This window comes from Delphinus delphis, chromosome 9 (assembly GCF_949987515.2).
Source record: "Delphinus delphis chromosome 9, mDelDel1.2, whole genome shotgun sequence".
Classification (NCBI taxonomy): Eukaryota; Metazoa; Chordata; class Mammalia; order Artiodactyla; family Delphinidae; genus Delphinus; species Delphinus delphis.
The window spans coordinates 74,017,180-74,031,488 of NC_082691.1; the positions used below are offsets into that span (position 1 = coordinate 74,017,180).

The following is a 14,309-nucleotide window of genomic DNA, read 5'->3' on the forward strand; positions in this document are numbered from 1 at the left end:
ATATATATGTAGAATAGATTTCTCATTTACCAGTCTAACAACATTGTACCTATTGTAAAAACAAGTGTAGTCATATTATTTTATATTATTTTTACTAAATGCAGGTAAAATATTACCTCATAGAAAGAATACTCTAAAATAAATAGAGGGAGGGACTTCCTTGGTGGCGCAGTGGTTAAGAATCCACCTGCCGATGCAGGGGACACGGGTTCGTGCCCCGGTCCAGGAGGATCCCGCATGCCGCGGGGCGGCTGGGCCCGTGAGCCATGGCCGCTGAGCCTGCGCGTTCGGAGCCTGTGCTCCGCAACGGGAGAGGCCACAACAGTGAGAGGCCCGCGTACCGCAAAAAAAAAAAAATTACTCATGTAAATCCCTTCAGTCAACCATAAGCTGTATCCCTTAGTTTCATCTATACAACACTGCTCAAATATATCATTTCTCTGTGTTTTCTCAAGGATTTGAACAAATTTCTGCTTCTTTGGGCATCAGATGAAATACTTGGCCATTTAGGTCTACACTGAATGGAAAATACAAATGCAGAACAGATCAAAGTTATTATCCAGGAGTTACTTGGAATGTCATCGATAAGTACAGCTCTTAAAAAACTGAATGTGCTCAAGGGTCAAAATTTGATAAAGTTAATAATATTTACTGCCTCATCCAAGACATTCTTAAGTAAAACTGGCAGTATTTTTCTTTAACTGTCAGTAAATGGCAGTGAAGAAGCCAGTAATTACTAGCAGTTTGGTACCACTGCCTTGATTCTTGAAAAGACACCAGAAATTTCACTCATTATTGCTCTTGCACCATCAGTGCAAATACCAAGACTGTGAAAATGGCAAATAACATCTTAAAATTAATATAAAAATAATTTTGACATTGTGGGCCTCCTGAAAGTGTCTTAAGAGACTCCCTGGAGATTATGGAACACTTTGAGAACTATAGCATTTACTCAACATTTCAACAAACTACAGAACATTAGTAGCTGAAAAAATGTGAGAATTCTTTTTTCTAATGGCAAAATATCTTTTCATTTTATTGTGAATGTTTATATAATAAATATTTATGTAAAAATGTAAGCAATATAATAGGTAACACTTTGAAATCACTTTTATTTTTGCTTTTATCTCATTTCTTATTTGTCCTTTTTCCAGAACAATTTTATTTTTTTTATTTAGAGAATACTCTATTAGTTTCTGTAATCAAACCCATGTAGATAAGACCTTACATATTTTATACAGTGCATTACACCTGTACAAATGGAAAAAATTATGTTTAATGTTTCTAGACCAATATGGCTGTTGATTTCTGTACAATGCCAACCCAATACGGTACAACTGGGATACTTCTCCAAAGTTGACAGCACAGCTAAAGTTTCCAAAAATTCAAATTATACATATATTATAGATAGATAGATAGATTTATTTATTTATATAAAAAGAGCAATAGCAGTATGTTATGCATCAATAGCAGCAACAGCTTTTCCAGGTTCTGCGGTCATCAGAACAAAATTATAGAGATATCCAGCGCACTCCATAAAAAAAAAAAAAAAAAGGTTAAAAACAAAACCTCAGAAAACAGCAAATTCTGTTACTGTTGTGGTACCTGGCACCATTTTTTTTTTTTAATTACCTTCTCAATTATTATCTGGAAAGAAAACATTCTAGAATAACGTCATTAAAAACAGATCTGATAAAGCACGGTCACTACTACGTATCATAAAGCAGGTACAAGATATTTTACATTCACAGAGGTATGATACAGTACGGTCCTACATCTATAATACTAGAGAATATAATTAAAAAGGCACTATTTGAGACTTGATTCTACTTTTTCAGCAGAGGGCCCAAAGGATGGTTATAACACAGCTCTGGTACAGAACAATGTCAATTTTAAAGCTTTGCCAGTTACTTTTTATTTTTCTTCAAAATGGTTTTCTTATAGATTAGGAGATGAAGAAGGCCATTATTACAGTAACTTAAAAAGAAATAAATGTATGCAATAAAAGCTATTGTAAATCTTTAAAGTGCTTATAATATTTTTGTTTCTGTTGATTCTCAAAAGTTATATAGTTATTTATATAGTGATAAATAGTAATTTAATATTTGTTTAAATCACAATGCCTTATGTTAAGATTCCTGGTAACAAAAAGTGAAAACATTTCTTACTTAGCAAACAAAAAATAATTCCTTTCTTAATTAGAAAGTTTCTTTACTGATAAATGTGTTTTGGAAACTATAACATAACTTAATCATTTACATTAAAGATTCTTCATGCCACCCTTGTTGATTTCCAGAAAATTCAGCCTTTTCTTTCTTGACTGAATTGTATTTTGAAATAATTAAAAGAAAATTTTAGATTTCTACCTCTTATCTATTTTTCATTTTTTTGCATTATTTTTCAGGGCTTAACCTATGCTATTGTAATAAATGCTAATTGAAGTCTAATGTATAGCAGCTTATTAGATGCCTAAGACCTCTTTAAGATTTAAAACAATGTTGATGAAGTAGAGCACCATTAAATTCATAGAGTAGATAAAAGAGAATAGGTCATGAAAGATAATAATGCAAAAAACAAAAAAAAAAAACCCAGATTGACACAAGCTCCTAACATGTAATCATTGACAGGAACAGCCTGCAAATCAAGTCAAAAGATAGTAGTAGGCCAGGCAAAGCAGACTAAAAGCTTAAGATAAAAATAACTACCTCACTAGTCTTTGTAGAAAACTTCTGCATGCTAAGGATGTCAATGTAAATGTGTCTGGCTTATAAATAAGAATATTTAAGAACAAGACTACATACATTAAAAGAAATAAAATTAATATAAAAGACTGAGTCAAGTAAATGATCTATGTAAGTTCAGAAACTTTCATTAAATACTTGAAAAGCTGTAAAACTAGAATTACCGCTTTTATCCTTTATCACACGTTAAGCAGGGAGTCTATGCTTGACTTCTGTTCTATGCTAAAAAGAAAAAAGAAAAGAAGATAAAGAAAGAGGAAGGAGAAAAATGCTCCCTCTCAATCAATTGTACACAAATTGAATCACCTCTTACTTATAAGTTTATCAGAAATATTACTGCATACAGAAATGACCTGTCTTCCCTCTCAACTCCAGTTCAAACTCTTCTCTTTAGGTCTCTGACATTATTTTCACACATTTGACAATTAATTTTACACATCAAGAGGAAATGTGATTATCTGTGAATCCCTTATTTTGGAGAAAAAAATATTATTCGACAACTTTGAAATTAATAAGATTATAAGCATTACTATATGAAAAATTAGAAGTCCTGTTTTTGCATCTTTTATTTTGATATCTGAGTTAAATATATGGACATAAATATTTTTTCTATCTATACAAATCTAATAAATGTGACCATACTAATGGAAAACAAAAGGTATATTTTAGCTTCACAGTGGAGTGGCAAAAATGCACCAACCTATATGTGAAGTATTAAACATTGTTATAATACTGGTCTTTGAAACCAAACTAAATGTCTTATTTATTAAGCATTAGGAAAACCTCTTCAGCTTCTGTTCAAATACATTGCAACATTTGAATAATGCCAGTCTCTGTAAGACTGATATTGGACTATGAATATTTGACCTAGAATGTCATTAACAACTTATACATTTTAAAACCACGTTTTGAAATGCGGCAAAACTAAGACTGTAGTGAATTTAATTTCAAAGTCATACTATCCCTCCTTTTATGCTGTATGTGGTAATCCTTGATTTTTTGCTGATGCTAAATGTTAATGAACAGAGCCACCGTGTACCATTTCACCTGGAGCAATGAAAACATTAAAATCTCTTTAGAAGCCTGAATAAAACTTTATTTTATAAATATAATCCATGTTAAAGCTCCACCGTTTCACTGTACTTTTGAAATAAGGGCACATGGAAAATATGGAAGCGTTTCCTTTGAGATGGCTAACTAAAGCTACAAAATGAGCACTGTACGGCATTTCCAAGGAACATGGTTCAAAAGTTGTACGATTACTACTAAGGTTGTTTTATTCTCTACCACATTTGGAACAGGAAGTCTGTGTTGTTCTTGAAGAATTCTGAAAAGCAATGTCACAGTCTGATGACCTCTTCTCCTCATTAAAACGTTCCCAAAGACAGCGCTCTGCATGATGTTTTGTAGCTTCAGCAGCCATGAACTAATTTGTACCTCTTATTTTGATCATGCACTGGTGAAAGCACCAAACAATATTTTTCTTTAAACACAGAGAGGTCTTTCAACAGCTCAGCATGCACTTCTACCCTCTTTTTAATCTTGGAGCACCTATTTATTTGCTCTTTTCACCACTAAATCTTCTTTGCTCCTTTCTGCCCCCTGCAAAGCAGCTAGTTAAAAATCTTCAGTGTTTTTTCTTCATAGGCTTAAACCATTAAAAGGGTATTACCATAAAAACAGAGATGAGGGCTTGTAGATATAGTACAAGGAGAATTTGCATTTCTAATTTTTAATCTAATTAAACTAAAATGATATTTATTTAGTTACTACCTTTCTATAATGTGCCTGATCACTAAAACTATGTGAAAAAAGTATAGCTTTAGAAAATTAGTTTTAGGGTTCTCTGCAAAGACAGATTGGTTCCTTACCGTGAATAAAAGAAGGCTTTACTTAAAGCTTATTAGTATGTATGTGACTCATTTGTTTATTTTGCATACCCCTGCAGTTTCTTTGGTTCAGTGATATGAATCTTTTCTATATATTCCTTTATACTACCAAGAAGGTGTTGAGATTATTGTATGCATTACGTAGGAAACTGGTTTTAAGCCATGCATTTAATTTACTCAGGAAAAAAGAAGAGGTAGGGGAAACCATAATAAGAAGACATTGTTAATGGATATGACTTTTAAGCAGTAATATTTTGAACTTATTAATGAAAACAATTCCAACAGCTTAATGATTCAAAAGTATTGTTTTAAAATGTATATTAATTTATATTAATTGGAGTTACATAAAACTCACATATGGCTAAATGCTAACAACTGATTAAATTTTGGTAAATTTCATCAAGCCAATGGTATAGCTGTAAACAGGACATACTTCAAGGATTACAGATCTAGTTAAGGTGAAATCTATAATTATATACTAATAAGTGAATTATTTCATCACCATGGAAGATTTGCTCTTTCAAGATGTAATTACTGAACACAATGAATTTCTCTTAAAAGGATCGAAGATGATAACGTAAATATTTCACCATTAATGAATCATAGTATGTTTTCAAACTCAATAGAAATTTAAATATTAATATTATTTAAAATAGTAACTCATTGACTTTCAAGTTTTCAAAAACCAGTTGATCTTTTTTTTTTCTTATATATTTATTTATTCATTTTTGGCTGCATTGGGTCTTCCTTGTTGCGCGCAGGCTTTCTCTAGTTGCTGTGAGCGGGGCCTACTCTATGTTGAGGTGCGCAGGCTCCTCATTGAGGTGGCTTCTCTTGATGGGGAGCACAGGCTCTAGGCGTGCAGGCTTTGATAGTTGTGGCACGCGAGCTCAGTAGTTGTGGCGCACGGGCTTAGCTGCTCTGCGGCATGTGGGGTCTTCCCAGACCAGGGCTCGACTCCGTGTCCCCTGCACTGGCAGGTGGATTCTTAACCACTGCGCCACCAGGGAAGCCCCCAAAAACCAGTTGATTCTTGAGCACTGTTTTATATAAATATGCAATTTATCCAAATAATTCCTCGATTTATTTGTAAAATTAAACATTTGTAGGAAAATAAATACCAAAAAGGTGTTGTTTCTAATGATATGACCAATATTTCATTTTAGCCACATTTAAAAATTTTTTTTCCAAGTAAAATTAATCAAATCAATGTTAGCAAAATAAATTATGTGACTTTTTAAGTCATCACATCTACTTAATTGATCCTTTTCTCTATTCCAAATTGCTTCCTAATGAATATTTTTCATTGCATTATACATTTTGATGGCAACCAAGAATGTGTAAAAATTGTTAATTTCAGGAACTATTCCTTCAAATTTAATCAATTTTGCTGTTTAGAATTGTTTCTTCCATAAATTTGTCTTTGACTAATCTTAAAATATATTTACATGTCCTGTTGTGTCTCTATCATATCTTAAATATATTTTTTTTCATTAATATAGACCTCGTAGTGACCAGCAATTGTCATAAATTTTCTTGATCTTTTCCTCTCAGTAAAAGACTCACCACGCTGCTTTAATTTGTCTCTTAAAATGATTTTTAAGAGATCTTCTGAGCTATTCAACTCTAAGTTGTATTTATGTGCCTGTGTTTTTGTGTCCAGAGGTCTAGTTTGAGACTTTGGGGATACCTACCCACATGCTTCTAAATCCTCAGGGGAAATAAACACACCCAGCACCAGCTTTCTTGGGTTCCCTGGCTTGGTTAAGGGATGCTTTTCAGTTTAGTGTAACAAAGTCAGAGACCTGGGTGTGAACATAGGTCCTGTCACAAGACCCTCTGATGAGCTTGAGCAAATTATTTCACTTCTTTGAGTCTTAACTTTCTCAACTTTAAACTGGGTTTAAACAATCCTTTTCTGCAAGGCTATTAAGATGATTAGAAATGATGTATGTAAGGGATATGGTAATGGTAGACGCTAGCTGATAGTGACTAGTTGTTGACAGTTTAGCTGGGTTCCCCCAAACATTAAGAAGTTTACCGGCACTGTACCAACAGTGATAGCCCCTAGAAGGGTGCCAGAATGAGTGCCAAGAAACCTGGATTTTTTCTTCAGTTCACAAGTCACCTCACCTTCCTGAGCATCAATGAATAAAATTTGAACTAAATAGCCAGGACATTTTTATTAAGAATCAATTTAGATGATAGTTGTGAAAAACCCTTGAACCGTTTCAAATAGTATAGAAAACAAAAATAATATTATACAAATAGTATTCCAGATTTCTAAACCAGAAGAAAACCATAAATGTGAAAGAAAAGAGATTCAGACAGGCTTTCCCAAGATTACGTAACTAGCCAAATACAATGTTTATCTGTTTTATGTAAATCTACCTCTCCATGGTTGATTGTAAGATATCTCCTTCTACATATAGGTTGTATTAAATTAACATCTGATACTGCCACAATAAACTATACCAAGTTAATCAAGAAAGATAAGCCATTATAGTCATAAAGAGTTCAAAATAACATACAAAGTTAAAAGCAGGTTTAAAATGAACCCGACATCTTATCTTCAGAGAAAGCATACTGATGTTAGTATAGGAGGGAAATTTCTTCTGATTTTTTTTAAAGTATGTTATCTGAAAGTGAGGATCCTGCTTAAGGGTAGTTTTACGTTCCATTCTGTCTTTCGTCCACTAGATGTCCCCAGTACGTCATACAGAAGCTCTGATCTCAGATGGGGCCTTGTTAGAATCTGCATCTACTGTTTCTTTTTGAAGTGAGTTTCTGAGATAACTTGTCAAATGATTTTTTTTCCTGAGTTCATTTCATCCTGAAAATTAGCAAGCTACTAATCTACAGAGAAATGCAATCATTTAAAGATTTTTGTCTAAGAGACAGAGTATAACTTTGCTAATGTAAGAAGCAATTAAAGAACATGTATATCTTCTTTTCTGAAGCGCGTTGAAGAAATCAAAGACCTGAAACAAGTTCAAAATCCTTAGAGAAAAAGTTCAGAGCCTTGAAAAGAACGACTCTTAACACAACTTTTAATTGTATTGGTTTCAAAGGGTGAATAACATTTACACAAAATAGTTCAGAAAACTTTGGTGACAGCAGGAGCCTTGTTTAATTTGAACTTTAATAAATTAAAGAAGAAAAGTAAAAGCCTGAACAGTCACCCAAAGCGTCCCCTCCTAACTCACACAAAAACCTCTATAACAAAGGCTACAAGACTGAAATACAATAATAATTGCAACGTGGGGATATTCAATTAGAACTAGGCTTGCAAAATGCTGTCTTTTTTTCCCCTCAAGAGCCCAGTGAGCCCATATTACAGGAGGCTTCTGCCTCTGAGTGAAAAATAACACCCTCTGGGGTTACTGTGGCAGATGGCTGCACTAGAGGGCTGGGAATCTACTCTTCTAAAGCAATTCAATAAGGATTCCTACAAGGTGTCTCAAAATGGAAGCACTCAGGCAGCGTGTTTCTGCCTCACAGGGCAAGAGGTAAAAAGTTCAGCCTGTGAAGTAGAACAGTTTCTGCCCCAGAGCAAAAGAGAGAAAAAGTACAAGAGCATTCTGATGAATTATCTCTTACTCGGAGCTAACACGGGCTTCCCAGGAACAATGGCCAAGTCTAACCAGAGCTGACAGCTCCATTCACTGCCCAGCACTCCATCCCGCACTGTGTCGGAACAGTGCGCAATCCTCACCGCTTCCCAACCCGTCCCCAGCCTTTCAACAAACCTTCTCCATTCGGGAGCCACTTCTTGATAGTGCTTTTTTTGATTAAAGCTCACCTTTCATCTCTCTAACATTTTATTGTTAGTATTTACAACGCATTCCAAGAATGGAGGTAACGTCAAAAAAAAGAGTTTAAACCAATGAGCCTTGGATTCATCTAGTTAATTATCAAGGTTAGGAATGTCGATCCAATCATAAGAAGCAACTAGAAAACAATTTAGTGATAAACTATGGGATCCTGGCAAGAATTACCAATGTAATTCACAGGAGATTATATTTGTGTCCTGGAAAAGAAGGGGTTAGAGAGGAGTGGGAGCTTGAACAAAGTTTTAAAGGATTCAGGGACCTGGGAGAAAAAAAGGAGGCAAAAGAAGAAACCAGGTGAGAAATCATCAAGTGAAAGGACACAGATACAAAAATGACCATTGCATAAGCAGAAGACAGACAGAAGCCAGCTGGACCAGGCATCCAGAGGCGCTTGAACAGAAATGGGCATAACCTCCAGTAGGCTGGATTGTAGAGGTTCAAGAGAAAAAGGTCCACCAGTTTAAAAAGCAGAGGGGAGCCATTATAGTGTTTTATGTTGGGATGTGAGGCAATAGAAGGAATGTTCTAGAAATATAGTCACAGCAGATTTGGCTGTCGAGGCAGGAGAGGAAGTGTACCAGGAGAGGTGAAGGATTGTCAGAAAATGCATTACTTGGTTATTAACACAACCTGTGGTTTTGATAATAAGGGCCAAGACCAGATGATTGGTTTTTCAACATAGAAAAACAGGCAAATCTGAGAGATCAAGCTTGGTGAAAAAAGAGATAAATGAAAGAAAAGTGTGGTTTCGACAGGAAAAGAACCTACTCTTTGTTTAGATACTACAATTTCACATTCTTCTCCCCAGGGTAGAGCCAATTTCATCTGTATTTTGTTTAGTATTCCACAGAATAAATAACATATTTCAATAAATATGCCTTTTTTTAGTGACTCCATCCCATGAGGAGATATTTTATGTCCCAAACATCTTTGAGATAGCCTAGAGTAAATATCCTAAATTTCTGCTGAGGACATCTTCATATTTCAAGGTATCAATATTATATCCTTAAAACAAATAATAATAAAATAAGTTATGTGCAATATAAACTAAAGCAATGATATATTGGCAGTGCCTTATAGCATATGAATGGCCGTAACTATTTTAAATGTATTACTTAAAGGCATATTGTAGTCCACACACCCAGACTTAGAGGCAAATGATATATCAGGCGGAAACTATCTTCAATTTCTCCCTTCCCAACTGTGACCCTCACCAGACTCTCCACACTCTAGAGGTCATACCATTGCAGTCTTTTCATCATTTTACAAATATTTATAGAGCAGCTTCATAAAGTTGAATATGACACAATCTATGCCCTCAAGGCACTTGCCCCATCTAGTCCTTTCCAGACTGGCACCGAATTTCCCCACCTTCCAGATACCAGCCACTTGTTAATAAAACAACTACTCTGTATAAAAGTATCAAGCCCTGTGGGAGACTTGGGAGAAACCCTCTTACATGGTCAATACTCTCTGAAATTTACAATCAACAAATTACACAAGTACATAAACAGAAGCCTACGTATTACATGTTAATTAATAATGCAGGGTAAGTAAGTAAGTGCTGCAGAAGTTGTTCCAGGAATTCACAGGAGGGATATATCAGCAAGGATGCAACTAGTAAAAGTAAAAATTAAAAGGCTAATTGCCACTTTCAAACTTAAATTGCTTGAGTAATTTTAAATATCTGGAACTCCGTAAAGGAGCTGGAGCCGTTCAAGCTATTATATTCTCATCATTGTCTTAATGTCACAAATAATAAATAGTCTTTCATGGGTATCTGTCCAAATGTTTAATAATTTTTAAAAACTAAGTAAAGAATGAAGTTTCTGTAACACACTCCCTCATAACAAACTATTGAGCCAATTGATTTAAAATAGATATCTAATAATCTTGCAAACAAACCAACTCACCAGCCTGAAAACATGCTCAGTCCATCTGGACAGAAGATCAAAGGGACAAAAAGAGCCTCTGTGTGTATGTACATGTGTGCTTAGAGTGTTTCATTTTGTTGGTTTTCTTTCAGTCAGATGCCTTAGAGAAGCATCACCAACCAAGGACTATGGAAGTACCGCTGAGGTCAAACAAAGTTACATCGATTACTTGCTGCAGCCAAGGAAACCACATTTCATGAGGAATTAGGGAGCACCTCAGTTCAAGGATGTTACAGGGAGCTGGTTAGAGGGGTGGGCTTGCATTAGGTGATTTTTAAGAAAGGTTCAAAGAAGCATCCTTGGCTTTAGATTGGATGTTATCAGGAATTGGGGGTAATTCAGTGGTTGGGTACCAGTAATTTTCTAGGAATCAAGGAAAACACAGATTGTCTAAAACTGTAATTGGTAAACAAATGCAGCCACTCATGTCAGCCATTAGAGGGAGTTGTTTGGTCATTTTTGTGGCTGGCACAGGGTTTGGTTTTTGTCTCATTCTATCATAACCTCAGAGTAACCTCAGCAGATGCTGGTGCTGTTTAGGATAAGCAGAACACCATACCTTAGCTGTTAGGATCAGGCCAGCTACCAGCTGACAGCTGTCAGAGCTGCTCTTTTTTGTCAAGCACTATTTTCTGTGATGCAAGGATTGTCCATGCAGTGAGAAAAATATACATCTTCTGAAGGAATTCTTCATTTTCTTCAAAACTCCCAACTGATGAGGATTTGCTATGAATTCTGCTTGTCCCTAGGAACACTCACTTTATCAGTAAACTGGAAGAGCTGGGCACAAAAGATAAGGGTCCTCTTTGAAGTGCTGGATTTCTAAGAAGACTGATAAGGCTGGCATTGTAGATACATTCTAGGGAGCACCACCTTATTTTTCAGAACGCATTCCCACACATTGTTGGGTTCTACCAGCTACAACTGCATTATTTGATACCCCTTTGCCAAAATTAAGTGGACAGTGGTAGATACCTGACCCTAGCTGGACCAAATTCCCCCTCCTAGAAACCTGGAATTGGGATTCAGAGAAGCCAAATGAGTTCTGCATGCAGCTGGAATTGTCGCAGGTTAACTCCGGGGCTCTGTAGATGCTCTTTTCTTTATGTGGCCTGACAATCACAAAAAGCCAGGTTATGGAGACAGAATGAATCAGAACTGCAGAAAAAAGCAGAGATACGGACATGGGAGTGTCCTGACAATTTTCAGTTCCTCTTTCCAGTCTCTTCCTGAGGTCCAGCTGAATTCTCACTCTTTTGAGTTCCCTGTATCTTCATAATACATTCTCCATTTTTGTTTAAGCCAACTCAAGCATGTTTCTATTATTATAATTTACAAAAACTCTTAGCTAGCAATAATAAACAATTTAATGCCAGGTGTAAGTGTAGCACAGACCACTGACTGTAGCCCGGTATTCAAGCTTCCACTTCCCAACTACTTTTGCAGCTAGGTGTGACCATATGACTGTGTTCCGTCTAATAGTATGTATGTGAAATTGATGCATGCAACTTTATGGTTATCTCCTTTAGGCAAGCTGCCTACCCTGAATTTTCCTTTTTTCTCACTGACTGGAAAATGGTGACCACTGGAACAATTGTCTTGGACCAGAAACAGAAACACAATTGGGATGACAAAGCCAACGCACCAACCAATGTACCTGGTTGACCTTCAGGAGAAAAGGTTCTGCCACTGTGCCCACACCACCTGCCTGACTGACCAGCACAAGAGAGGAGTGAACTTCTATCTCATTTGCACCACTATATCATGAGGTCTTTTTGCTACAGAAGACAAGACTCCCCTAATCAATACAGAGAGGTTGCCATAATAGACCTTCAGAGAAAATGCAGAGCTAGCTGAGTAGAGAATATGTGGGGTGAAATTTTTATTTCGGTATGAAAATCCTACTGTCTATGTTACGTGATGCTGAAGCAGTTAGTTAAAATCCTACCTATAGTGTCTGGGAATTCGAATGATATTGCCCCAAAGATGACAATGTTTTAGGAGAATTCTTTGTTTAGAGTGAGAATTTTAAAATGTGATACCTACTCTTTGTGATAATCAATGAAGTACAACATAAAAGAGGAAAAACAGTCCAGAGTTCCCATCTGGATGCAGATAGAGAAAATATGTTTAAGGAACTGAAATTGCTGAAGCCTAAATCAAGAAATGAATAGATGTCTTGCCAAACTGAATTATGCACCTCACTCCTTGATGTGTATATTACTGATGTTCTATTATGGAACTGCAACATCCTGACCATTGGTATGGGATCTGGGAAGAGTGAGAAAACTGAGGAAACCTATCCTCTGTGCTGTCTCTACTCTTTCTACAAACGTATCGCAATGCCTCTAATTATAAAGTTTAGTACAGGATTATGGGGAGAAAGAGGCCCAGAGAAGACTAGAGATGAAGTGCTTGCAGATACCCTTCCTCTGCCTGGAAGGGTATCTGCAAGCCCTTTTTAACTAGTTCCTGATTCACTGATACTCAGGTACTCGGAAAGCGTAGAGTGTCTTAGCACAAAAACTCCATCAATATCACTCATCTGGGTATTACTAAATTTGGCATGACAAAAAAGTTATGAGGATATAGTGAATGCAATCATGCTAAATGAAATTGGCAAGCAGTCCACTAAAATTTTATAGGATTATGTGATGATTAATTTCTTATGCCAACTTGGCTAGGCTGTGGTGCCCAGTTGTTTGGTCAGACACCAAACTAGATGCTGCTATGAAGGTATTTTTTTAGATGTGATTAGTATTTAAACTGGTAAACTTTAGTAAAGCAGAGTGCCTCCATAATGTAGGTGGACCTCATCTAATCAGTTGAAGGCCTTAAGGGAAAAGACAGGTTTCCCATAGAAGAAGCAATTCTGCCTCAAGATTGCAACATAGGAACCCTGCCTGAGTTTCCCATCTGCTGGTTGGCTCTGCAGATTTCAGACTCCAAGACTCAACATCAACTCATGAAGACTCAAGATTGATACACACACACACACACACACACACACACACACACACACGCTGTTTTTCTGGAGAACTTTTTTGACTAATACAAATTGTATTGCTAGGGGAAAATGCAATCCTGGCCAACTGTGGCAAAAAAAGTAAAAATAAATACAAATAAAACAGTATACTACTAATAATTACCCCCTTTTTCACTGATCTCAGGAAATTCTGTATGCTTATTCTTTCACAACAGTAAATTGTCCAAACAAGATAAAACTGATTCCTCTTCTTTCCCTAGAAATTCACCCGTCCTAAATCTCTTCCCCCTAGGCTCTCAACCTTGGGAAGTGGCATTTACTTCATCTTAGAGTCAAATCCATGCTAAGGAGAGAACAGGCTGATATCTAGAAATCCTGCTCTTTCCCCAAACTATCTGAAGATAGTGACTTCTGCTTTTGCTGTATGATGTAAAGTGGCTAAAACTGTCACCTCTGAACCACAGTTAAAAATAGGAGGAAATCATTTAGTCAGGAGGGGCCTGGCAGCACCTAAAAAAATCACACCACAGAGGCCACTTCCTTTTCTGCATATATGTAGAATATCATAATTGCTAGACTCACATCCAGCAAACACTGTAAGCTCAAGGATTACAGGCAATTCTGAGAAGCAGAGTATTTCCAACCAAGTACCAAGACTGCAAAGTCAAAAATGAAGTTTCGATTTGTTAAGGGATGCAGGAGCTATAATCAATCAGGTCTCAAGTAGTTTCAGTTTCAGAAATACTTGCAGGATATCAAGTTATTTTGAATTCATTTAGGTCCACACACGAATGGACCTGAATTCCTCAGTAACATTGTCTCAGAAATACCCATGACACCCACTAAAACAAGATAATTCTAGAGCAGGCAAAACTTCTCAGGTTGCTTACAAATTGAAATACCATAATTTCTGTGACAGTTGAAAT

At 36.1% G+C, this 14,309-nt stretch overlaps 1 protein-coding gene across 7 annotated transcripts in view; it reads right to left on the bottom strand.

The window, feature by feature from the left end:
• The window catches only part of TFEC (transcription factor EC), a 668,004-nt gene that overhangs the window by 176,209 nt on the left and 477,486 nt on the right, over positions 1 to 14,309 (bottom strand). Inside the window, exon 5 of one of the 7 annotated variants that reach the window (XM_060020775.1) lies at positions 2,906 to 2,963. The exons of the other annotated variants lie outside the window; for them this stretch is intronic. The gene's annotated coding sequence lies outside the window, so the exon portion shown is untranslated. The remainder of the gene's footprint in view (positions 1 to 2,905; positions 2,964 to 14,309) is intronic. 7 annotated transcript variants of the gene reach the window in all.